Here is a 27,865-nt window from a genome sequence, read left to right as displayed (position 1 = left end):
TTGTTTTTATAAGAGGTTAAGTTCTTGAGAGGATTTAAATGTACTGAATGGGCTTTCGTGCGTAGGACTATTTTAATATAGTGAGGTCTGTAATAGATATCCAGAACTTCACTTTATTTCATCTTGGCATGGCTCCTGAGGTCTGGTGGATGGGTGAATTGGCATGGAGGGTGTAAGAGCAAAGGGTGTTTGGTGTGGGGACATAGGTTGGCACAAGTTGGTACTAAATTAGCATAGGGGCTAAAAGGGGCCATTGGGATGGGTAGTAGGCATGGGTTGGCATGTTGGCATGTATGAGCAAGGGGACTGGGTGGGGGTGTGAGGGGTGAAGGCTAGAGAGGGCCTAATGTTTAACAAAACACCTGAGAAGACATCCCTGAGAATCGAGATTGGTCTTTTAAACAGCCAGCCTCAGCTGCCTCTGGTCTGCGTCTGGGGGTGGTGGGCCCAACTTAATGTCCTCCCCAACTCTGGAAAGAAAATTGTGCCATTCGGAGGACTTTTTACTGAGGCAGGTGCTCCGAGCTGGGAAATTTCACGACTCAAGCTACTCACTTGAGGAGCACAAATCAGGCCCTAGGAGTTGAACACCTCTTAAAAATGAGAATTGTTTCTTTGAGAAAATCTTTGTGATTATGAATTTTAGCCAAATAGAAAAAATAGTGTTGGATTGATGGTAGTCATGTGAAGCATTTTTAGTACTCCTTACTGTACACAACTACCCCCAGTTCATAATTTCGGGCGATACTATATATATGTGTATTTATGCAAATTTTAATGTCTTATACCCTTAATTTCCCTAGTCTGATATGTGGATAAACACATTATCATTTAGCACATTGTAAGAGGACTATCAACACTGGTCTATCAAGATGAAACATTAGAATGTTTAAGACCTCTGGCATTTTCAACCTTTACGTTAATATTTAAATTGTAATAAGCCCGCTTTACACCATTCTGCCCATTTCTGCCATGGCTAACAATCAATATAATTTTAAGATCTGTTTAATTGCTTACACTTAGGTCTTTTTTTTAAAAGCACTTAACGTTCAGTATTGGATTGAATGACAATAATGAGCTCTCTGGAATATTGGGCATTTGCCATACTAGGGAGCCTTGTAACACCATGATTATACCCCTTGATGTATGCATGCTTTCTTATGTTATTCCTAACTAAGTGTTCTTTCTACTGGTCTCAGAATTAACTCCAATGCTGTGGCCCTTGTTTAAAAAAGAGTCCCAAAAAATAGCGCAAGGTTCCTCTGTGTGTTCTTCTCTGGAGGTGAGAGCAGACCTTCCTCACCTTTTGAAGGTTTCATTTAAGGAACATTATTCAAGCCGAGGAGACTGCATCATTTTTACTGCCACAAATTGAGAACTCACCCTTTGACATAGTTTGTCATCACTTTGAGTGTAAACAAAGAATTTTCAGCTGCATTTTGTATGAACTTGGTGGTGGATTAAAGGAATATTTTATCTAGTGAAGAATCTGGCCTTATAGGCTAGAAACACTTTCAATATTGCCTTATTAAGATTTCTAAAATCAAAAGTATAATTAAAATACAATTTAGCTTGTGAAGTAGGATTTTTATGTGTTTTCCACTTCAATTCTCATTCTTTATGTATGCTTCGAAACACTAATATTTCACTATGAAAATGAATGTTACAGTGTGTTTGATATTGGAATAGAGGCAGAACACCCCGTGCTTTGATCAGCTTGGGTTTCCTCATCTGTGAATAAAACAAGCTTTAAAGTTTATTATTACTATTCGAAGACACATGGTTTAAATCATAACCATATTCTGATACAGATAGCCTGTCATGAGGACGGAGTACCAAAGTGGATTGACGCACTGTTAGTTCTACAGTGCAGCCTGGATTTTGCCGCCTCCTAGTACAATCAAGGTGCTCCTCGAGATGGGTTTGATGGTCACAGGTCATTTTCTAGAGCGCATGAGTTCACAGCACAGCATTTCTCAAACTGTGGCCCCGAATGCAGCGAATAACTATTCTTTGCATAGAATAGGGGGAGGCAATGGTGTAATGGTATTGTCACTGGACTAGTAATCCAGAGACCCAAGGGGACCCGGGTTCGAATCCCACCATGGCAGATGTGGAATTTGAGCTTCAAGTTAGGACAAATAAGGCACGGGAATACACGATCGATGGTAGGACCCTGGGAAGTACCAAGCATCAGAGGGACCTTGGTGTACATGTCCACTGGTCCCTTAAGGACAGGTAGATAAGGTGGTTAAGAAGGCATATGGGATACTTGCCTTTATTAGCCGAGGCATAGTATATACGAGCAGGGAGGTTATGCTGGAACTGTATAAAACGCTGGTTAGGCCACTGCTAGAGTATTGCGTGCAGTTCTGGAATCCGCATTATAGGAAGGATGTGATTGCACTAGAAAGAATGTAGAGGAGATTTACCAGAATGTTGCCTAGGCTGGAGAGTTTTAGTTATGAGGAGAAATTGGATAGATTGGGGTTATTTTCCCTGGAGCAGAGGAGATTGAGGGGGGACATGATTGAGGTGTATAAAATTATGAGGGGCATAATCCCACCTTGGTGGAGGGATCAATATCCAGGAGACATAGATTTAAGGTAAGGGGCAGGAGGTTTAGAGGGGATCTGAGGAAGAATTTTTTCACCCAGAGGGTGGTGGGAATCTAGAACTCACTGCCTGAAAGGGTGGTAGAAGCGGAAACCCTCATAACATTTAAGAAGTATTTGGATGTGCACTGGCGATGCCATGGCATACAAGGCTGTGGGCCTAGTGCTGGAAAATGGGATTAGAATAGTTAGGTACTTGTTTGACTGACGCAGACTCGAAGGGCCATGGGGCCTTTTTCTGTGCTGGAGATCCCTATGACTCTATGACTCTAATTTGCAGTCTCATTCTGAGCGATGGCCAGTGTGTGAAGTGCAGCAATTATGCTAGTACAGTAGGCATTTGCTCTTCTGAATTGAGATCAAGATACATTGTTGGAGCATTTGACCTCTACTGTGTTTGGCAGACATGGGTAGAGAAAGGAGCTAATTGTTGCAATACCAATTCTGATGGCCTTCATTTGACGACCAAGCAATAAGGGAAACTTGCACTTCCAGTCTCATTAAGTCATAACAATGTTTCTCCAATTAAATGAAAGCTTACAATTTTACCAAATACTCAATTCAACATTATAATTGAACTAACATTAGGCTGTGGAAGTTCGAAATCATTTTTTAAGTGGTGTTTGTGGGGTTTTTAAGTTATTCTTGAAAGTACATTTTTGATTTAAATCGTACTTTTAAAAAAATATTCTTCCTGTGCAGTCTTGTTTGTTAATGAGTTGTCATGACAATTATTTGCTGTAGCTGTCAGCTAGCTGAACCTGCTGTAGTGCCTAAACTCTGAGCCAATTACACCTTTTAAGAGTTAACACCAGGTATAATGCATCTTACTAGCATATCTGTCTCTCAGTTGAAGCCTTGTTGTCCTGGAATTTTTTTAACTTTTTTTTTTGTTCTTTATTTAAACTCAATGTATTTTGTAAGTTCTTTGAAGTAGCAGGGAAAGGGTCATCCTGCTCATCTTCGACTCAGCATGCCAAAGAGAACAGCTCGCGTAGAAGGAAGCCTGTGTATAGAGATTAATGCATCATAACTCATTGTCACAGATGAATGCATCCGTGTGTGTCATTACTGTTAGGTCAGTAAAAGAAGGAATGGGGGGAGAGGATGGGGTGGAGGAGGCGACTGTGTGTCTTGGCTGAAATTACCCTTTTCGTGAAGGTGTGGGGGGGGTGGGGGGAGATTTTGTGAAGACTGCAGAAACTGATCACGCAGCTGTGAATCTCCACTGTGCCCAGAGCAAAAAAAGGAAAGCGTGTGCAGTTTTTGGTATGCATTACAACATTTTTGCAGCAAACGACTGTAGGCAGACAGCACATATGGCAGAGCAAGCATGAGCTGTGAGCTGAATTATTTATTCATGTTTGACTGTATTTTATTGTAGGCAGTGTGGAATAGGAAAAAAAAAAGGGGGGTCTGGTTCAGTCTGCTAAAGCTGAAGTTATAATAGGATACAGATGTCACTTAAACATTGTGCTGCATGTAGTTTGTCCACAGTATAATAGAAAGATTAGAATTAAAATAATGTCACAATGTGCAAAAAGACTAAGCTGCTCAGCTTGGCAATAATTATATTTCGGATTAGTTTAAGGGTAGTTATTTTTTTATTAAATATTAATAATCATTCACCCCCCCTCCCCCCCAGAAAAAGTAGGAATAAAAAGGACGAATGAGAAGGATAATATTTCAATTTTAAGAGCCTTTGTCAGTCTCTGTTACCAAACCCTCCATTGGAATTGGTGAAAATTATAGCTAACACTGTGCTTAAGCGATTGTAAATTGCCATGGTTGTGGTCAAATGTTTACAGGAACACATATTTATGACTGATAGTAACTGTGACTGTTTACAGATGTGCTAATGGCACTGTTTTTTAAAATTGCTACCAATCCTAAATTAAGTGTTTGCAGTCAAATAAAAAGAAAAGCACCAATTAGCTTGAAGAGTAACGATATGTTCGGTGTGGCACCCAACCAGTCAGAGCAGGTAAGATTCTGATATTGTTACCTGGTCACTTGCTCCAGAGTTACTTCGGGTACGACTGTGGGTAGGTTCCTATAACTTTTCAGGAAACCTTGAATGAGATCACCCAAGCTTTCTGGTGTTGTTTTTTTTTGTGTGTGGAGTGAAATGGGCAGGACTAGGCTCAGCTGTGATGCGTCCTGCTGCCAAATATTCTCCTGACATGCTTCAGCAAGGCTGACATGTGAAGAATGGGCGCTTGAATGAGCTGACGCATTTGCACATGTTTTGCACCACAGCATTAGTCATCACCTTCAGAAAATGTTGAGGAGAAAATCCCTTCAAAAGTTTTATTAATGAACCCCCCCCCGCCCTTCAGTAATTCATTTTTACATCAGCTCGGACGTTTTGAATGCAAGCTCTATATCTCAGCCCGTCGAAATAACGTCACAAACAGAACGAGGGGTTTTCCGGACAGTGTCCGTGAATGTCTTTTTAACGTGCAATCCCTTGGCTCCCACTGGTTTTCCAGTGATATTTCCTCACTGTGAGTGAGCTCTCGGATTGGATATCGGTCGAATTGACAGTTCGTGGATTTGAACATGCGTCTGGGGGCTGAAGAAACAATAGTGATGTCGTCCTGTGATGGCACAACGCCTTAACGGTTTTTACCCAAACCACGATGTTTTTTAAAGAAAGAACTTTGCACGTTGCAGTTTAACGTGTGATGCTGAGTTTTTGAGTTTGAGTTTATGATTTTGATGCGCAGGTTTTATATGAAAGAGTCCTATAGTTTGGTGTGTTATATTCTCCATCGAAATTCCAACACATCCATGTACAAGTTGAGCTCTATTGTTGGTTGAGGCCAGTCCCAGTTCCATGAGGCACCTCTTATTAATTAGAAACGTATTAGCCCAAATCTTTGCCCCTGTGTTGGGTGCACAGGGGACAGGAGAATTTCTGCAAGCCCAACCTGTGAAAATCTCTGCTTGAGTTCCTGATTTTTGGTCAGGGGCGGGGGGCACCCGGAGAGGGGCTGGAGGCAGGCCTGGCAAAGGTTGGACGACTCGGGCACAGATAAGCAAGAGGTTGACCGTCCATGGTGAAGTCCCTGTGCCTCGGAGGAGTTGTCATGGCCTTGTCAAGGTGAGTGTTAAAGCTGTAAATGTTGTCCAACTGTTAGCTGCTCCCGGAACGGATGGCCCATCATATGCTTTCCCTATGGGAGAATTGTCATTGCTGCTGCCTGATCAAAGTGTACTCTACTGAACCACTGAAAGCGCGGAGTGGGTTCTCAAGCCACAGCCATGGAGAAGATGGCATTGTCTTGCCACCAGTATAGATACTATGCAGTCATGTAGTTAGCTGCCAAGGCTCAGTGGGTGGATGAATGATGAATATTTCCATGCTTATTATCCCATCCACCTACCCTCTTGCCACCCATCGATCAGCATGTGCCACACTGTTGACCCTTGACTAGGTCCTTCACGGATGCACACTGTCATAGCATAACAGTGCGATTGAGGGGGAGGAAACCTGTAGGGCTGTCAATGGACTTGGAGCACAGCAATGCTATCTTGAAGTCACAGCCGCTACATACGTGGCACCAAGCATTTATGCAGAGCTGTCTTCTCCACCAAACCTTATTAGTAATCATTGATGATATGATGAAAATGGTTAATGCATGTAAGCACATATAAGTGAATGAGGGCATTGTAATCGGAATGGCTCTCAACCCTTTTCATCTTCCAATATTATTCATAGAATGTCACACAGAGGAGACACGGGGGAATGGATGGGTCCAGCTGCCCCACGATTTTCTGACCAGGACCTTCAAGTCTTGGTGGAAAACGTCCAGAAGAGGAGACCAGTCGTCTACCCTGCTGGACACCACAATGCCCCTACAACCAAGAAGGCCTGGATTCAAATTGTGGCTGTGGTGAGCACAGCAGGAGACCATCAGTGCTCATGGATTCAGTGCAGGAAAAGGTTGAATGATCTGCCTTTTCCAACAGCAGTGAGGTGAGCAACTTGGCTCATCCACACAGAACTCCAGGGGAAAGGTCACATCTGCATGCTGCAGCTAAGGTGCAAGACATGGAACATAGAATTCTCAATGCCAAAGCAGAGGTATGTTAAGCAGCTCATGTAGGTGCTCACAGAACACACCGATTCACAAACACAGATTCACAGTGAAGAGCAATATCCCTTCACGTGCTATATATCAAGCTAACATAAAATCATGTTGCCATTGCAGTCGCAAAGGGTGAAGAATGCCATGGAGATGGCCCGGACTTGGAGGGTGGGCCAGTCTTGCTGAGACGCAATCGGCCTATGGAACAGATGGCCATGGAGATTGCCAGGGTGCCTGAGCAGTTGTCTGTTGGTGATGGTGAATCACATTAGCAAGTGATAAAGGCTGTGTTGAAAGAACCTTGGCACATGGTGGTAATGGTGGAGGACATGACATCATTTCAACTGAGCACAATGGGACACTGGCATGGTTAAGACAATGGTGTGCATCTGAGAGTGAATTCACAACGAGGAGGGGCTATATATAATTAATTCCTTACACCAGTCCCAACTCTGATCCCTCACTCTCTTAGGGCCAGATCATCCCTCGGGGCATCAAGAGGAGGAAGAGATGTCGTGGAGGCAGCATCACATCTGACTAGCCCACACTCTGCCAACTCAGATTCTTACCAATAATAATGAGGGCGGCACGCTGAGGTGCATCTCGATGTGCCGTCAACAGGATCAAGGTTAATTTATGATGCTTTGGAGGGCTGCTTCCTTCTCTGCTGTGTCACACAAAATTCCAGAGTTCAAAGATTCAAGCACTGGGATGCTCCTTGTATCTTTCATTGTCCATCCAAGGACTTTAAGGGAAGCTCAATGATTCGACTCCATGAACAGATGCTGGGCAGCAGGTGCACCTCAAGTATGAGTGCTGGGTGTAAGGCATTCATCCACACTGCAGTGTTATATTGGCCTAGGTGTGGGAATTGCAGCTTGAGAAGCTGTGTATCGTGCAAGTCATATTGGTCGTCTGCTGTGCCACTACTTAGGCTGCATTTGCTTTCCAGATGTCACAGGACGTGCTTTGTGTGGTAAACAGAGTATATGGAAGCCAGAAATGTTGCACGGTAGAAACTAGACCATTGGCTGTAATGAATGCTGCACAAGTTCTTTCAAAGAGCTGTTGTTGCACCACTCTGCACTCATGAGCAAGATGCCTTATCCACGTGTATCTACAATATACAATCCTAGCAGCGTGTATAGGGTTTGAATTCTGACATCGTGTCACTCTCACCATTGTGGGCATGATTTGATTATGGACAATTTGGTGGCATGGGCCCCTCGTTTACAGTCATTGGTGTTCATGTGAGGGGGCCAGGTTGTGAATGACTTATCACCCTGTGTGTTTGAAATATGATGATGCCCGTGGTTATGATGATGAGGGTTTCAGCCGTATGAATGTGACTGAATCCAACTCATTAATGTTTATTCTCTCTCTTGTGGGGTTGGGTGGTCCCTTGAGTAATTGTGGAGTCAATGCACAAGGTTCTTTAGGTGGAAGTATGTCACCAGGGACTGGCGGATGGCAGTAGTCATATTGGGGGACCTTACGCGAATCTGTTTTGCACAAGGACTTGCCTGGCGATGATCCTGACCAGCACAGAGTCAGCCCTGGCTACATGGCCACACCTCCCAGCTACTCTACCATTGGCGGCCTCCTCATCGTCATCCGTTTTGGAACCTTCTGAATGGACAGGGGCTCCCTCCTCCTCCTCCTCCTCCTCTTTAGAGGTTGGAACTCTGCCATGATGGCATCATCATTGATTTGTATTTCCCCCTGCTGTGCAGTGTGGTGCAGCATGCAGCACTACGCCACCATTCTTAATACCTTTGCTGGGGCTTATTCCAGAGCTCCACCTGAGCGATCAAGACACCTGAAGCACACCTTTGAAATGCCAATGGCCTGTTCGATGGTACTCCCAGTGACATCATGGCTACTGTTATAGTTGTGCTCTGCCCCTGTTTGTGGGCTCCTAAAAGGAACCATTGGCCAAGTTCTTAAGGGGTAGCCCTTGTACCCTAGAAGTCAACTACGGATGTGTGTTGGTGGCTGAAATTTCTGAAGGAGTTGGGAATTCCTTAGTATGAACTAGTTAAGGTAGCTGCCAGGAAACCTTGCAAACACATGAAGGAAGACCTTGTGGTGGTCTCAAAGCACCTGTACATTGCTTGTGTGGAGGGACTTATAGTTGACAAAGGCATTTTTGAGTTGGGACCATTATAGCAACATGGATGCAATCAATAACACCCTGCACCTGAGGGAAACCTGCTAATTGAGCAAAAACTATGGCTCTCTGCACCTAAAATGCCAAATCTATAGGGAAATTAATGTGATCCCTCACAAGAGTAAACAGGGCATTAGTTACAGGCTTAACGCAGCTGTGTGGTTCTGACTGGGATATACCAAACAGATGATCTGATGACCCCTGGAAAGATCCTGAGCCATAGAAATTGAGAGTGATGGTTCCCTTCACAGCCACTGGCAGGGCATGGGGGTCAATGGATTGTGGCTTGAGTTGCTGTTGGACATGCCTGTCACCACCTCATGGCTTAGCCTCATTCACCTTTGGCACTGGTTCTCTGTTGTATTGAGGTACAATGCCCTAGATATGTATACCCTTCCCAGAGTAGTACCTGCTTGTGCTGCCTCTTCTCCTTCCTGGTGTGTGGGCGGCAGCCCCTTCCTCTTGACCTACTGCCCTCCCTCTGGTCTCTGACTGCTCATGGCAACTGGATTCAGTGGCCTCTGTGTGCGAGGATGCCATGCCTATCTTCTGTGTTCCTTTGCATGAAGCACTATGTGCCCTTCTCCAACACAGAGTTCTTCCTGGCACATGGGTGCATGAGTCAGACGGAGCAACAATAATTGCCCCGCAAGACCAGAAACCTCACTGTCCCATCCTTTCAGTCCATTGTTGTTTCCTAGAATGCTTTTTCCCCTCTCAACTCTGTTTCCTGTTCCTGTTTTTATCCTCTTCCACTGGATCTGTGGTAGTTGAAGGCATCTGCTGCTAGAAATTAGATGATGCACTTCTGAAAAAGGAACACAGAACTCAGCTCCTGCTGGGAAGGATGGGTAATAATCTGAGGAGGCGAAACAAGAAACTGGCAGTGCATCTTGGGAATAAATGATATAGATTAGCGGAGGTTGTCCCAAATGTGGCAGAGCTAGCAAGTCCATGGTAGTGAACTGGATTCGAACCTCTAAATGCTTGCCATTATTTCTGAACTTGCCCCATCTATAATGGATGGATTTGGTAACTGACGGCAGTGATGGAATAACGTTGTAGTATAAATCTTGTATACATGCAGTTTTTTTTTTTAACAGTTGCAACTTTTGTGAAGTCATATTGATGGCCTCTAAGGTGGTTTGAGCGCTCTGCTTGCCTCCAATTGGCACTTTGTTCTGGAGTCTGGGAATAAACCCAGCCTGTGAGGTGCTGTGTCCCACCTCCCGTGGCATGCACCTTAGCCTCCGTGCCAGTGGAGTATCAGACTATGTAAAACATTGTACAGTGTGTCAGCGAATACAAGCCACTTAAAAGAAAAATCTCTGGCCATATTGTATCTCTCTGTCACAGTGCCATCATTCCCTAATGTAAATCATACCAATGTGTGAAAGGCTCACTGGCAATTGCATTGTCAATTAGTCATAAATATGTGACTGTGAAACATAACTTTTTAATTGTGTGACAAGAGGGAGTGCTAAAACAATTATTCTGTAAACTTGGGGAGGGGAGGGAAAGACTGAAAATACAGGAAATCAGAAACGAAAGCCAGGAGAGCTGGAAGCACGCTTCAGCGTTTGTGGAGAGAACAGATAATTTCTCATTTTGGGTGTAACTTTTCATCAGGCCTGATATTTGCAAAGCAAGTTCAATGTACAACATTCCATCTTTGTCTTTGGCAATCTGCAGCCCCCTAACCTTAGCGTTGACTTCAATAATCGTATATTGTTATAGCCTCCATTTTCTTTATAGCAGGAGATTCTGACTATGTGAAATGGATGTGTTGATGGGGGTGGGGTGGGGGGGGTGGCAAGATGGGTTGGCATTTGAGATGATCGTCATCCTGATGGAGGAATCTGTGCCGCTTGATGTCATTTCTTCCCTTCAGACCATTGGACCCAACCCTTTTTGTCAGTTTCGTTTATTTTTCTGCTCTGATCTTCCCCTCAGCTATTCATATTGTGGGGGTGGGGTGGTGGGTGGAATTTTAGTAGATTGATTGGGTGGGATTGAGTGAGGGTTGGAAAGGTGTTGGGAAACGAGCTCCAATCTACCAAATTGCAGCTTTTTCCTAAGGTAGGACATAGAGCAGACCGCCAAGTCACTCCAAGTTAATGAGGCTGGAAACCTAACCTGCTTTACAGTTTAACCTTGGCAAGCCGGGTTTGCCCAGCTTCAGGAGGAGAAGATGGATGCCTTTACAGCATGGCTTGTGGACCAAGGGGAGCAGAAGTGCTTCCCTTTGGTTCCCCAAGAGACCCCACCATCAGATTTCCCCTCCCCCATGAAGGAAGCAAACACTTCCAGGGATCATGAATCATACCAGATTTCCCCCCCACTTCCTGGGGTTGGGGCCCTTGGAATCAGATCCCCTGCCCCTGGGATCAGGGATCAACCCACCCCCACTGGGGGACAGGGATCAAACTCACCCTGTGATTGGACCTCTCCTGCTCCCAGAAATCTGCAACTCTTCCCTTTGACTTTTCCTATCTTTCATTTTTTTTTAATTATCTTCTTCCATACTCTCTTTGTTTCTATCATCTGAGCATCTTACCATTTTAATCATCTCCTATTTTTATTTTAAGTGATTAACACTCGTTCTTCCTGTTTTTCATTGTGTTCCCCCCCCCCTCCTTTCCAGCTTTTAGTTCTGATCCCATTTAGACCATTTTTATTAGGCCTAATAAAGTGTTGCACCCAAAATGTCAACTTGTGTACATTCTCTTTCGGTGGCAACTGGCTTGCTGTGTGTTTCCACTACTTTCAGCTTTTGGTTCTTTAAACTATACATTTGTTTAAAAAATTGCATCATTTTCTGTTTGGCATGTGACAGAGGAACTCTGGACTTTGGGTTGTAAAATTCTCTAATTTGTATCATTACATTCAATGCAAAACATAATAATTGTTAGGGTCAGACTGCAGCTATGGCAATGAATTTGGATGATTATACATTTTTTTTAAAATCTGAAATAGTATGTAGAATATTCTTAAAACTGGAAGTGAACTAAAGGCTGTAACCATATCTCATCCCTCGGATATTGTTCATAAACTGCTAGACCTTCACTGTCCTATTTTATGACATTATCTGAATGTCTCGATTGGGTTACAACCTTTAAATTGCTTCTGGGTATCTGTTATTCTTTCTGTAATCATGAAAACATTGGCATTATGACAGGTGATGCCTTCAGGATGCGTGCAGCTGCACTATACATTACCTGCTTAATCCATTCTGGCATGAAGCTATATTTAGATCTTAAAATGGCTTTGAAGATCACTTGCAGTTAAAAGTACTATACGTGTTGATTAGCGTGTTAATTTGTGTGATTATTGCATTGTGATGCACTGCAATGTTGGAAGTAACGTGGGATATTCTCTTTTTGCTTTTCAAAGATTCTACATTATGATGTATGATTCAAAAATCACATTGCCAAAGGCTCCTCTCTATCTGCTAAGGTTCCAGCTGCCATTGCAGCAAAGAACACATCACTGTTCCTCTGCCATGATCGCTGCAGACTGCTTCATATTAGCACCTAAAATAGCTCTTTCATCTGATAAATAATAAATCAAACAAATTCGAAATTTGACTGAGTTTGAATTTGGCTTGAGTAGATTTCAACATTAAATGAACACTTCTCTTTGGTTGACCTCTGAAAGACATATAGTTACGACACCAATTTGGTCTTGAATCCCGAGCTTAATTTAGTAGCGTTTCCTTGTTGTGGGGACTGCAGAATTCTTGGCCTAAAGACAACTTACGGAGCATCTAAATTGTTTTGTCATTCAGTACGCCCGTTGCAAAGCAAGGCGACAACAGTTTCCTCAGTCCTGACCCAATGATTCTCATATAATTCAACCCATGCCACTGCACATTCTTCAGTTTTTTTTTTGGTCAGTAAGAGCTCCAAAAGAATGTTTTGTCAAAATGCTTCAAACGTAACCTATTACTTTTTTAAAAACTAAGTGCCGACCATTAGTGGTAGCCCTTCACAAATGTCTGTTGAGTGCGGAATATTCATTCAGTACTCTCAAACACAGGCTTAAGCGACAAATAGCCGGGCACTTGAAAAGTGTGTATTCCAGTAATCTTCCTCGGTATACACGTGTGTGGAGTATTTTGCATTTATTACCCTCATTCTGAAAATTACACTGGACTCTTCCTGAAAGGCTATTGGCAGTTATCACATGCTTCTGTGTAGTCCAATATTACCTATGATTGTTTAAGGCAGAGCATTATCCAAACCGTGAGAGAGATTGAGATATATGCATGCGTATACTTACTTTGAAACATTACCTAAAAATAGCTCAGGCGACAGAAGTATATTTTCTCTCCGTATGTGCAGCTCCCTCTGGATATTACCAGCTTTATATGTCACTGAAACATTATGGGGCTCCCCATACAACGGGAAGATGCAGATACTCGGTGCAAAAGGGCCAGGAAAATGGTGACTCCATATTCTTCCTGTCCAATCCAATGTTACTTCTAAATTTACTCTCACCAGACTTTTCCAGTGAAACCCATGCCTCTGTATTTCCATGTGGAGCCAATTAGATAATTGGTTCATTGTGTCTGGGTGTAACCAGTCTGTGTGCCTTTCTGGCCCTGCAGCATTCGTCTTGGTGATTAAGCAGTGCTAATGTCAAAGTAATTAATTAACACATGCTAAACATAAATCTCTTATATTTTAAAAAGAAGCAGAGAAAGTTTCTGGATATCCAGGTGGGGAGAGGGAGCTCCATTTCACTTTATAGCTGACTCAGTCCTGTTTAACGTTCTGTATCAGTGACAGACAGGAACAAGATTCATTGCTCCCTGAAACGAACAGCAAGGGGGAGGGGAAGGGTTTTTGCAGTGGTACCATTAAATTAATAAGGTGTTCGCAACCTTTGCATCTTTTATTATTTGTCAGTTTTGTACATGAATTACAAAATTTTGCATCTCCTGAGTCTTCAACAAACAGCCTTTTTTTTTGGTTCAGGTAGAGCCTTCAAAATCTACAGGCGTGAAATGAAGAACCTTTGAACCCTGGCTCATGATTTAGTTGTCAAGAATTTAGTCAGCAGGGGAGGTAAAACTGTAGCTCGTTTTCTTCTTTTTTGGGATGTGGGGGGGTGGGGGGCGGAGCTGGAGAGTCAAGATAGGGAGGGAACGAGGAACATAGCTGGATTTTGCAACGTCAAACTCAAGCAGAACTAACAAAGCCTCGAGGCTCCATGATTAAATGTTTAAGTTTACCATCAAACTATAAAACATGCTGTCCTGACATCAGCTGCAAAAAAAAGTATTACTCGCAAAAAAATAAATAAAACCAAGTCTCCTTTTCCTGTTCAAGAAAAAGGCATAAAAAGGTAAAAAACCTTGCATTGTGTTCTCAAATGTGTCTAGAATGACATACTCACAAATAGTGGATGGATATTAAACTATTAATGGACTCTTTTGTTCATGAACATGTAGTGTGTTTGCCTACTTCCTACAAGAGAGCTGAGGTTTTGTGTGTACTGTGTGCTCTCTGTGTCACATTCAATAACATCAGCTCAGGCATGCTTTCAGCCAGGCAGTGGGGATTTGAGCTGTCCAATGGTACGTAGCATAGCATTACTGGCACTTCATGTCTTTCCCATCCCTTGGAGGCTGGAGGACAAGAGGCCACCAATCATTACTGCTTCGAGTTCTCACATGTGACTGCAAGGAGACGGCAGTGAATTCTAATTCGGGAGCGCAAATTGATGCACTCAGTCTCTAAATTATTGTAACAAGAAGCAGAAGAGTTGCGTGAATCATGCAGTCGCCTAGCTTGGGAGCAGCACAGCGGTATCATTGCAGTATCTGTGGTCAACATCTCTGGCTTCTATATTGCAGGGTTGTCATGATAGAAGTTTGTGACAGTACATTGATTGTTCACTGTGTACCCAGTACCATAAATCTTTAAAAAATTGCCCTTTCACTTTCACCATTAAAAAGCCTTGTGATCATTTTGACCCTTTTTCTGTTGAGCTGTTACTGAATTGATCATGCAAAAGTAATACAGCAAAGTGGAAAAATGATATATAATATATTAATAGAAACCTTAAAAGTACATAAAAGGCATTTCCTCCAGCTAAACATCTTACAGAGCTCTGAATGTTTTAGTTCTTCAGTGATTGAATTATGATCTTTGATTCCTTCTCAGATATTTGCTGTTTTAAATGGAACATATTTTTCTGTGATTTCTTGTTTGGGCTGGATGCTGTCACACAGGTTTGCCATTCAGCTTCTTGATCAACTCTATGTTTGGCAAAACTACCGAGCCAATAACAATGTGAGTGAGAGATTGCTTGATGTTTTGGGTGTGTGTGTACAGCATCATGTGACCAGCAGTATATTAATGAAGAGCTATCACTCTCACACTGAAAGCTACAGGTTTCCGTGTTGCATTGCCTGTTAAGTATTGGGAATTAATGTGAAAGGAAAATGAAAGACTTGCATTTATACAGCGCCTTTCACAACCTCCAGTGCATTGCAGCCAATGAAGCCCCCCTTTTTTTTGATGTGTAGCCACTGTTGTAATGTAGGAAATGCAGAAGCCAATTTGTGCACGGCAAGCTCCCACCAACAGCAGTGTGACGGCCATCTGTTTAGTGATGTTGGCTGAAGGATAAATATTGGCCAAGAATCAGGGGAGAACTCCTCTGCTCTTCCGAATAGTGCCAAAAGATATTTTACAGCCAGCTGAGAGACCAGATGGGCCCTCGGTTTAACATCACATCCGAAATATGGCAACTTCGACAATGCAGCACTCACTCAGTACTAAACTGGGAGTGTCAGCCTACATTTTGTATTCAAAACTCAAGTCCAATGGGGCATGAATCCACAACCTTCTGACTCAGGTGAAAGTGCTGCCAGGAGAGCCCCTGCTGTCAAATAATCTTCCTACTGTCCGTGGTTTACTACACGTTAACAGATTCCTCAGAGAGAAAGAAAGTTGCATGACAGAAATTTCATGGGGCAGTTTTGGGGCTTTGAGTGCAGTGATGATGAAGTTTGCTGTAATTGCCATTATGAGGTTTCGGAAGTGCTCCAAAGATGTGATATGAACCAAAACTTTGAAAGTATTCATAAACATTCTGAAAACTACAACAGGCTTCCAGGCCAGTTGCTATCTTTGCTACTTTAGAGTATGCCAGTGGAATGTTGTGTCTGTGTCTAAACATCGCAAGATGAGCAGAGTCCTTTAAGAACTTGGAGCCGCAGTACTTCAAGTGATTCATTGCAAAACAAATAATTAAGTGCGACTTGTCTTAACTACATCCATTTTTGTTGCACTCTTTTTTAAGTGTTGACGCTCTTCCAATAATTGGCTAAGGGAACAAATTGCGTAACCCTCTTGCACCCAATGATTTTTGTCGAGAGCTGCAGTCTTATGGCTCTCTGAATAGACCGTGTAGCACACATCGCTGCAAACATCAAGTAATCAAAGTGCCTAATTTTTAAATAACTCCATCAGTCACTTCTTTGTTATTAATAAATATTTTATGACAAATTGTAGTTGATTTATTATTTAGAAAGTATTTGATCCCCAAAAAGCACCATCAGCATCTCCCTGCTCCCCCATCCAGAGTAAAATGGAGGAATACTAAGGTGCCGGAGGAATGTGGTATGGATTGACAGACGGGCACTGTATTTGTGTGGTCTATTTTAACCGTGTATGCATTTTAGTGCCTGTGTCTGAGGACAATAACAGGAAAATTGTGGTGTTTAAAATGCTGGCAGTGTTCAGAGTCTTAAATTAAAAGCATGCTGTACCTCTGGGAGACTGAGGGGGGAGGAGAGAAAGATGAGGCAAACTTAATTGTATAGTCTTTTCTGGTGTCTGGCTATAGATCACACAACAATAATTACAAATGTGTGTCCATATACACATACACATATGTGTGTGTGTTTCTCTCTCTCTCTCTCCACCCCCCCCCCCACCCCTTCCCTACCCTCCACCCACCCCCCGGTTTAAGTGAAGGAACCTATAAATATTATATTCCAGTTGAAAAGTAGGACTGCAGTGCGATTTCATTTGTTTACACTGCACACAGAATTTACATTTGTAAAGGACTGGTCTTTTATGCAAACGATTCAATGTTTTCAGTTTTTCTATCTACAGAAAGGGCTTTAACAATGACCTACACTAACAGAAAACTGGCCATTCCCATCTGTATCATATATACTTTTTTTACAGAATTCTCCTTCGGTAATACAGCACTTAGAGCCAGATGGCTTCAAGCTTAATGAGCATCTTTTTGTGCCAGTTTTGAGAACAAATGGTACTGGGGCTGAAGGTAATGAAACCTTTGTTTTTACAATATCTTTGTTAATGGACCTAGTTCATTATTATTGCATTCTCATGTTGTGTCTGTAAAGAGGATTTTGTCATTTAATAATTGGTGGTGTGGTGTGAGGCAAAAAGTGAGAAGGGGAAAAAAACCAGGCCACTATAGTCTATAGATAAATAATAGATTTTCGTCTACATTTGGTGAGTGAGGCAATGCAGGAAATTGATTTCAGATGTCACACTGATGTGCTTCAAATTAATGCTTTTCTTCCCAAGTTTTTTTTCAAACCAAGCCTGTGCGTGTGTGCTCTGTGTGTGTGTTTGAGTGTGTGTGTGTGTGTGTGTGTGTGTATTTTTTTCTCCTTGATTTCCATTTGTTTTTCCCTCGAGGGTGTCTCTATAGCCCTCTTCATCCAGGAGGGTGGGCACTGTGGAAATTTTCACAAACACATTTGCCAATTAATCTTCATGCTCAGTAAAAATTGCTCCCTGCAAAAAAAAAAATCCTACCAGTCTTCTCTGCTCAGTGGTGTGTCATTCGTAAAGAAATAATAGTCAAGAAAGTGTCATTCAGCTGCTGTGGAGGATGGAAAGCGTTTGTGATCTACTGTGTGCCAGCATTACACTGATAGAGAAGACGTTCCATGGCACAAAACGTTGCAGAGCAGGGATTTTTAACTTGCATAACAAATGGATCGGGAGAAGGTAATAACAACTGAAGCAAGCTCGACAGTAGGGTCTGCGTTTTGTGAAAATGTCTGCAATGTGTAGTGACAAGACTTACATAACAAGAACCACCTACAGTACACCAGAGGACAAAGAGAAATTACATAAAACCTGTAATAAATGGATAAAACAGGAAAAAGCTAAAGTAACTACGACTACAGAGTGCAAAATTCTATCTCCGGGCTATAAAATGCCACTGTTTCTTCCTAGATTATTTTCCCCGGAGCTTTTAAATGTAATCAACTGAGAAAAGGTTAGTAACACTTGGGTTTGCTTTCTTTAGTAGGGTTTTGTATACGATATATCCTGTATGTGTGTGTGTATATAAATTCATGCTCCTGAAATATTATTTAAAGACTAAATGCTGTTTTTTTTTAAATAAGTAATTGTCTCTGTTGAGATTTGATTTTGTGTGGAAAACCTTGCTAGAAGTTGGTATCCTTTCCTTCACAAGACACTTGAAAATGTTGACTAATCTGTTTATGAAAGTATGGCCATTAACCCTTTGAATGGTGAATTTCTTTTACAGCTTCCAAAATACACAGCTTGTTTCTATGTTATGCTGCAACTCAAATGTTTCTGCAAGATGGTATATAGCTATTACAAGGTGAAAGCCCAGGAAATATGTTTGCTTGCAATATTCAATGAAAATAATCTAATGCTGTGTGTGTGCATTGGGACAAGATTGGGTTGATGTGCAGACGTCTCCCTTCTTGGAGTTTGGAGCAATCTGCTCCAAAGCTTAGATTTTGTCCCTTTAGGAATTTGGAGGCATTTATCAATTCTAATAAATGTTTCAATCTAATTACACATGAAAATCCATGTCAGGAATTTACAGAAAATTACCTTTGCAGAAGAAGCATTTGATTTTGGAGCAGGTGCACAACAAACTGTTTTCCCACATTAAAGTAATCTTTAACAAAAATCACAGATCATTTGAATCCAGTCAACACTTGGGTGCTTTTTTTTTATATTAATAGGATAAAGCTTTGGCAATGCCAGAGACCAACACAGAGCGCCTAATACCAGAAAGAAAGATACCTCTCCATAATCAGTTACTGTACAGAGATGTCAGAAGGATTGCTTAATGTTCTAACATTGTTCAAATAAATCAACCTAAGTTTAACCCTCTTCTCCTCTGCTCTCCCCTCTGGTTACCCTCCTTCAGATTCCCTGTTCTATAACTCTGGTATCTCGGGAGATTTTCTTACGGTTCCACTGTCTTTGTGGGGGGGCGGGGTGCGTGGGTGGGTGGAAATTATGTGTATGGTAGCTTTGTGGTTATGTGACTCGACTAGTAATCCAAAGGCCTGCACTGATGATCCGAAGACATGAGTTCAAATCCCACCATGGCAACTGGGGACTTCAAATTCAGTTAATTTAATAAATCTGAAATAAAAAACTGGTACTAGTGACAGTGACCATAGAACTACCAGATTGTTGTAAAATCCCTCCAGTTTACTAATCCCTTTAGGGAAGAAATCTGCCCACCTTGCCTTCTCAGTCCTACATGTGACACTCTAGACCCATAACAATGTGGTTGACTCTTAAATGCCCTCTGATATGGCCTATCAAATTACTCAGTTGTATGAGGATGGGCAATAAATGCTAGCCTTGCCAGCAACACCCACATGCTGTGAATGAATTTTTTAATAATTCTGGGAGATTTTTGATAATGATGGTGATGTTTTAAGGAGATTATGGCCATACCCCCTCAAAGCTGATAGAATTCATCCAACTGGTGATGCTTAAAAGCAATAAATGATTTTGGCCACTTCATTCGTCTTAGGTTTCATTTAGCCTTGAGTTTCTTCATTGTGTTTTTGTGTATGTTTGTGACTGAAATTATCCAATTGTTAAAATAAATAAGATTGCAATGCTTTGTCCCAGGGTTGCAGCTTGGAAAGGTTCAAATAACCATGGCAACTGTCATTTCAATACCTATCGATGTACTGTTTATCCTATGAAGTTTGAAGAAATATTTAAACATATTGGTTGAAGCAACTCTACTGAGAATTTAATATCTTCCAACATTGCTGTTATCTATTTGCATCTTGCCTGCACTCTTTTGGGGGGGTGTATTAATGCCTGTTAGATGACATATCTCCCTGCATTACGATTTCATGTTTCCAGTGTAGCAGACCCACGTGTCTGTAATATAATTATTGAGTTGTTGTTACTCAGTGTAACTCTGCAGATTACATTACCAAGCTGTTGTGTGGCTCCTTACAAGGCTTGGCCTCACTCAAAGCCCTCTTTGACCTCTTCCATCCTGGTTCAACCCAGTGTTGACTGCATGCTTTTGGTTAACATCTTAAAAATTGTCAGAAGAGAAAAGTAAACCATTCATGCTTTGCCTGCCATGCACATTTGATAAAAGGAAAAACAATTTGTAATATTTATAAAACTATCCTGAATCTGCAAGATAAGGGTAAATAATGAGAATCCACAGCTCTATAACAACTTATATTTATATAGCAATTTTAATGTAACACACTATTCCAAGGTGCTTCACAGGAGTGTTGTCAAGCAGAATTACAAACCAAACCACTGAAGGAGGTATTGGGACAGGTGATCAAAACCTTGGTCAAAGGCATAGCTTTTATGGGGCATCTTAAAGGAAGAAAGAGATAGAGAGTCGGGAGATGTTTAAAAAAGGAAATTCCAGATTTTAGGATCTATGCAGCCTAAGGCACGACCACCAATGATAGAGCAATTAAAATTGCTCAAGAGGCAAGAATTAGATGAGCACAGGTATCTCAGAAAGTTAAGGGGCTGGAGAAAATAAGAGAGATACAGAGGGATTTGAAAACTTTTTTGAATTTTAAAAATCAAGCCTTTGCTTGACCTGGAGCCAATTTAGGTCAAAGGGTGAATGGTACTTGGTATGAATAAGGACATGGGGAGCAGATTTTTCAATCCACCCAAGTTTAAAGAGGATGGATTGTTATTAATGCCCAAGAGAATATTAAGTGACCATAACGTACAGCATTATCATTTTATATTCTTAACCCCGTGAGATTAAATTCAGTGACAGAATTTACACGTAGTTGCTGATAGTTTTTGAAAGTTCTAAAAATAAGTCTATAAACATCACGCAACTATCAAGTTGATGTCCACCTCCAACATTGGTGGCCATCATTGATTCATAATAACTGTACAACTCAAAGTCGAATATCAACTAACAAGGATAAACACTAATAGGATCACAAAATTGTGGATTCTAGTCGTGGCCCAGGACTCGAGCACAAAAATGAAGACAGGCACTATAGTGCAGTACTGAGGGAGTGCTGCACTGTCAGAGGTGCCATCTTTTGGATGAGGCAGAACCAAAGACCTGGCTGCCCCCTCAGGTGAACATAAAAGATCCCAGGGCACTATTTTGAAGAAGAGCAAAGAAATTATTCACAGTGGCCTGGCCAATATTTTTTCCTCAATCAACTGCACAAAAACAGATTATCTGGTAGCTGTCCCATTGTTGATTTTGGGAGCTTTCTGTGTGCAATTTGGCTGCTTTGTTTCCTACATTACAACAGTGACTGCACCTCACAAAGTACTTAATTGGCTGTAAAGCACTTTGAGACATCTGGTGGTTGTGAAAGGTGCTATATATGTGCAAGCCTTTCTTTTCCTTAATAAAACTACTGGCGATGTTAAACTCTTTAAGATGCGATATTTAAGTAAAGGTTCGTTTTGTAAGTTTCACATGCAAATGATGTTAATTATCACCCATATTCTTCTCCTACCCTTTCAGCTTTTAATCAGATTTCTGGCTCACCTTTCAGTAATTCCTTAACTCAGCGAGTGCTACAATTGACACGATGACTTGGAGCTCAGAGGTGTGTCGATACACTGTCATGATGCATTGTTTGCTCACTTTACCTGAGAGTTTAATCTCATCAAAGATGCTAACACTCCTTAAATGTTCAGCACCATTTTTTGTTTTGTTCTGTCAGTCCTGCACCTCAGTGGAGTTGTGACTACTGCACTACCATGCTGTTCAGAATATATGAGTGTTGTCATTAGAGGCGGAAGTTGTCATTTATTGTAAGAAATATGCAGTTATAATTGTAGTACTTGTAGAGTATAGAAAATGTAAGAAAATACTAAAGAAGGAAATCAGGAAGGCAAAAAGAAGACATGAGGTTGCTTTGGCAGATAATGTGAAGGTAAACCCGAAGGGTTTCTACAAGTATATTAAGAGTAAAAGGATAGTAAGGGACACAGTTGGTCCCCTTGAAGATCAGAGTGGCCATCTATGTGTGGAGCCTCACGAGATGGGGGAGATCTTAAACAGTTTTTTTGCATCAGTATTTACTCAGGAAACTGGCATAATGTATAAGAAAGGAAGGGAAACAAGCAGTAATGTCATGGAACATATAGAGATTAAAGAGGAGGAGGTGCTTGCTGCCTTACAGTGATTAAAGGTAGATAAATCCCCTGGGCCTGACATGATATTCCCTCGGACCTTGAGGGAGACTAGTGTAGAAATTGCAGGGGCCCTGGCAGAAATATTTAAAATGTCCTTAGCTACGGGTGAGGTGCCGGAGGATTGGAGGGTAGCTCATGTTGTTCCGTTGTCCAAAAGTAAACCAGGTAATTACAGGCCAGTGAGCCTGATGTCAGTAGTAGGTAAATTATTGGAAGGTGTTCTGTGTGATCGGATATACAATTATTTGGACAGCCAAGGGCTGATTAAGGATAGTCAGCATGGCTTTGTGCGTGGTAGGTCATGTTTAACGAACCTTGTAGAGTTTTTCGAGGAGGTTACCAAGAAAATAGATGAAGGAAAGGCTGTGGATGTTGTCTACATGGACTTTGGTAAGGCCTTTGACAAGGTCCCACATGGGAGGTTAGTTCAGAAGGTTCAGACACTTGGTATCCATGGAGAGGTTGTAAACTGGATTCGAAATTGGCTGTGTGGGAGAAGACAGAGAGTGGTAGTGGATGATTGCTTCTCAGACTGGAGGTCTGTGACTAGTGGTGTGCCTCAGGGATCTGTGCTGGGACCGTTGTTGTTTGTTGTCTATATCAATGATTTGGATGATAATGTGGTAAATTGGATCAGCAAGTTTGCTGATGACACTAAGATTGGAGGCGTTGTGGACAGTGAGGAAGGCTTTCAAAGCTTGCAGAGGGATCTGGACCAACTGGAAAAATGGGCCAGAAAACGTCAGATGGAATTTAATGCGGAAAAGTTTGTGGTGTTGCATTTTGGAAGGACAAACCAAGGTAGGACATACACAGTAAATGGTAGGGCCCTGAGGAGTGCGGAGGAACAAAGGGGTCTTGGGAGTTCAGATACATAATTCCCTGAAGGTGGCGTCACAGGTAGACAGGGTTGTAAAGAAAGCTTTTGGCATACTGGCCTTTATAAATCAAAGTATTGAGTATAGGAGTTGGGATGTTATGGTGAGGTTGTATAAGACATTGGTGAGGCCAACTTTGGAGTATTGTGTGCAGTTCTGGTTGCCACACTACAGGAAGGATATCAGTAAGATTGAGAGAGTGCAGAGAAGATTTACTAGGATGTTGGCGGGTCTTAAGGAGTTGAGTTACAGGGAAAGATTAAACAGGTTAGGACTTTATTCCTTGGAGCGTAGAAAAATGAGGGGAGATTTGATAGAAGTTTACAAAATTATGAGGGGTATAGACAGAGTAAATGCGAGTAGGTTCGTTCCACTTAGATTAGGAGAGATAAACACGAGAGGACATGGCTTTAGGGTGAAAGGGGAAAGGTTTAGGGGGAACATTAGAGGGAACTTCTTCACTCAGAGAGTGGTGAGAGTGTGGAACGAGCTACCATCTGACGTGGTAAATGCGGGCTCACTCTTAAGTTTTAAGAATAAATTGGATAGATGCATGGATGGGAGAGGTCTGGAGGGTTATGGACTAGGTGCAGGTCATTGGGACCAGCGAATAATATTTTGGCACAGACTAGAAGGGCCGAATGGCCTGTTTTCTGTGCTGTAGTGTTCTATGGTTCTATAAGGACCCCTTAAAACAAACAGTTGTGAGCACAGGGCAATTTTTGTATATGGTAGCAGTGATATCTAGGTGTTATTAACAAGTATATAGGTTTTGGCTCATTGCTTGGACACACTGATCTTATGTAGTCAATATACAGTGATTACCAATGTCTGTATGTGAAAACATTACTACATTAAAGTGTCAGCCACATTAGGGAGAATGTTTAGAAAAGGGTGATGTTAGGGGGAGTATGTAAAGTCATTGAGGTTGAAAAAATTTAACTTTAACCTGCTAAGTTCTGAAATGTATATTCAATGTATAAATGATCAGGAATAGAAATTGAGAGACTTTTTCAAATATGGCAGAAGATGGATAATTGAAGCTAATGTTGTATTTGCCTATGGCCGGATATATCCGACTCCATTGTCTTCAGGTGTCATGGCGGGCGAGGGGGGGACAATATGGCAAGAAAGCCAAAAATCATCTGCACTGCTCAAGACTTCGAGGGTTGTTTGCCTACCTTGCTTTGGGCAGCACTCACAGTCTCAGCGCCAGGCTTCACAGGCACCACATCAATTTTAGGGGGGGCTCACGGGCAGGTCTCTGTCTACCAGACCAGCCGTAAGGCAGGGTTGGATTTTCAACGGATGCAGGGCCACGGCTTGCTTGGAGAAGGGGGAGAAGTGGCCTCAGGAAAGGGAAGAGGCTGCAGGGCGAGGGCTGTACTGGGGATGGGGGTAACCCAGGGTGTGTGTGGGGGCACAAGTTGATCTGTGCAAGTGGCCTCAAAATGGTGAGGCATCTCCAGAGGAGATGAAGCCAGATGGAGATGTGAGGGTGTGTGTGAGAGAGTGAGTGGTGATGTCCCTTGAGCTGGCAGTGAGTGAGATGCCAGTGAATGTATGGTGGCCTTGTGAGTGTGAGAGTTTAGAGTGATGAGATGGTTGTCTTACCCTGGCAGCATGGATGAGATCATTCATCCGTTTTCTGAACTTATGGCCAACTTCTTGTGTCTAGCATTGGCACTGACCACCTCTGTCACTGCCTCCCAAACCGGAATAGTGAGACTGATGGGTTTCCTGCGGCCAGAGCAGGGGTTGAGGACATTGCGGGGGGGCCTCCACAGCATCCAAAAGGCATCCCAGGGATGTGTCACTGAATCGGAGGGGGCTGCACTCTCCTTGGCTTTTGGGGCCATGTCTTCACTGGAGCAGTCCTGGGATGCAAGCGTTGAGAAGTGTGCGCGTGGCTGCAGTTTAAATATGGTGCCCTGCGTGAGGAAGTGGTAAGGTAACAGCGTGACAGGCAGATTGAGGCTGCCCACCAGCGAGATGGCGTGTTTCTTGTAGCTGCATAATTAATGAAGCAGGAATGGGATGATACAGTGCAGAAACCTGTCTTTGCGGCCGGAGGGTAAAACTTTTTTTTTGCTCGCTACCGCACTTTGTGCAAATCTGGGATGATTCCGCCCTATGTCATAAATTAATCAAATTGTTTCCAGGTGATCTCACAGCTGGAGTTTGCAGGGTGGAGGGGTTGCAGTTTCTTATTTGCCATTTTACTTGAAATCGTAAAACAATGAAGGGATTTGTGGGCAGATCATATTGTCTACCTTCCACCCAGAGCAGAGTAGTCAGAAAGAGGAACTTGCAAGTTGTGAGATAGCTTGTGTTAAGATTTTGAAGGCTTCTGGTGTTGGTTGTTGGATGGATGGACATCAATAATCGACTTATTTTAACTGAAGAAGTGTTTTCTTTTAGACTTTCCTCCTTGGTTACCTGTCCGAGCCTACATTCACTGTGGCTACGATTTGTCACTTGAATCTTCTAAGAGTGTATTCCATCTCACTTTTGAAATTGTAGGTTCCTAGCCTGGAGAGTTTCCCTACTCATCAGTCACTGAAACATTAAAATTGCAATCTTCTGACTGAAAGCTACTGCCTCTAAATCAGATCCAATCTACCCTCAAGACCAATGCAATTGGATAAAATTTATTTAGCTTTTGATAGTACTGTATAGCCGTCTGAGATTTTAAACTTCTGCGTACTAAAACTATCTACCCTGTTTTGTTTTTCATTTCTTAGGAGTTTACTGAATAGTAGCAGCAATGTCACAGTTAAAGGTAAGAGTCTCTTTACTTTTTATTCAAGTCTTGAAGCAATGCCAATCTTCCTGATTAAGATGTCCAATGCCACATTGGGGTTTTCTTAACATTGATAAATAAATTGAGGTTCTTTGTAGCAGTTATTTCTTTAGATATGCCAATTGATTTTAAATTGTGATTTGAAATTGTAATCTGTACAGAATTAAAAATGGCAAATTTATGACGCAAAGCAATTTAACCCGTAGTTTTATCTCATTAAAAATCTCCTAACATTTGGGAGTATCTGTAAAATAACTTCAAAGTCAACAATAAACACAAGTATTTATAGGCCAGTTTCCAAGAATTTTAATCTAGGAACATTCTGAAATCACCCTTGCTGTTTAAATTGTTTTTTTAAACTGAGACAATTACTAAAATTGTGCTTAGACAGATAGAGTGAACTTACTTAACTCTGCTTTCATTTATCAAGTGCTAAGCTTCTGACATATTAATAGTGAAATCAGACAAGAAACGTTTCTGACAGGTACAGCAATCTAACATAGGTGGTTGTATTTGGCAAGATATTGGGTGGATACCAAAATACAGACTGAGTGTAGTTAGGACACTTTCATTCAATCACAAGTGTCACCATTATTAATAGTTTATTCAAGGAGTTTTAAAACAATTGCACTTTATGAATGTTTATATTAAAAGTGCTGACATTTCCAGTAATGAGGGAGAGCGTGTATTGGAGTTCATGTTCCCTTCCTGCTAAAAGCAAATGAATAAATAACGGAAATGCTAGCTTCAAAACAATGAAAGAAAATAAATCTTTTGGTAGTCAGTTCTTTATTCAGACAGTAATATTACCACTGAATTGGGAGAGTTGGTGGTTATAGGCTTTAATCAGAGAATCTTTTAACTGCAGAATGAAAAGTGGTCTTGTGGGCAGAATTGATAACTTGTGAAAAAGCCTGGGGGGGGTTTGGGGGGGCGGGGGGCAAGATTAATATGGCACGCATCATACATGCTCAGTTACATTGCAGGACAATAGTAAAAACAAAATTAAGTAAAATTACATTGAAATGAATTTGGTACCCCCTACATGAGCAGCAGCCAGACATGGTAGTCCTATTCATCTCGTAGGTCTCACTTTGTACCTGCCTTCAATGATAGCTTCAAGACGAGACACTATGAGCATAGCTACGTGACGATTACTCTATTCTATCAAGCTTACTCAGCCCCTCTGCATGACTTTGGCTGACTTGCCAAACCTCCTTCCTATTGTAGCCCTCATGCTACTTGTCTGAATGATCTGGCTTCTCTGCTTGTGTCCATTCTGCCCTCCCTGCCCTGTCTACAGAACTGCTCCTCAATCTGGACTGTAATTCTGTCTCTTTCCTTCCATTTCCCTAACGTATAGCAGCTGTATGGTTGGGAACACAGAAAGAGAAGGCTAGCATTCCCGATTAGTGCCGGACTAGAAATACTGGTCAGAATTTTCCAGCCCCCAACCACCCCTCCCGTGGCAAGTTCCCCCTCAGCGGGGCCCGTGAGCCATTGAAATCTCCACTCACGTTGGTGGGACTGACTGGAAGATCCCGCCAGCCTGAGGGGCTGGAAAATTCCGGCTACTGAGTGAGAGCTGTGCAGAGAAAGTTGCTCACCATGAAATGCTTTTCATTTTATCAGAACAGAAATTAATTTTGTTTTTTATAAAGCAGAAAATCACATTTCAAAGACATCACACCATCATCATCAGCATTGGCCCAATCTGTATGTGCTGATCTCTCCTCACAACCAGCTCGTTCCAATCCGAGCATTTTAATCTTGGTTCCAAGCATCCACAAAGTAAAAGCAAGTTGAACCAAATTACTGGGCAACATGTTACCTGGCTCCGATCAAAGT

The 27,865-nt window shown here is 42.0% G+C and overlaps 1 protein-coding gene across 6 annotated transcripts in view; it reads left to right on the top strand.

Moving 5' to 3' along the window:
- ahdc1 (AT hook, DNA binding motif, containing 1) overlaps positions 1-27,865 on the top strand; it is a 191,634-nt gene that overhangs the window by 117,871 nt on the left and 45,898 nt on the right. For 4 of the 6 annotated variants that reach the window (XM_078567455.1, XM_078567457.1, XM_078567456.1 and 1 more), the window contains exons 2-3: positions 17,087-17,186; positions 25,959-25,996. The gene's annotated coding sequence lies outside the window, so the exon portion shown is untranslated. Of the gene's footprint in view, positions 1-17,086; positions 17,187-18,115; positions 18,159-25,958; positions 25,997-27,865 lie in introns of all 6 variants that reach the window. The other 2 variants (XM_078567458.1, XM_078567459.1) reach the window with 2 other exon arrangements.

The sequence above is a fragment of the Cetorhinus maximus genome, chromosome 21, assembly GCF_964194155.1.
Source record: "Cetorhinus maximus chromosome 21, sCetMax3.hap1.1, whole genome shotgun sequence".
NCBI classification, from domain to species: Eukaryota; Metazoa; Chordata; class Chondrichthyes; order Lamniformes; family Cetorhinidae; genus Cetorhinus; species Cetorhinus maximus.
This window is presented reverse-complemented; position numbering and strand designations above follow the sequence as displayed.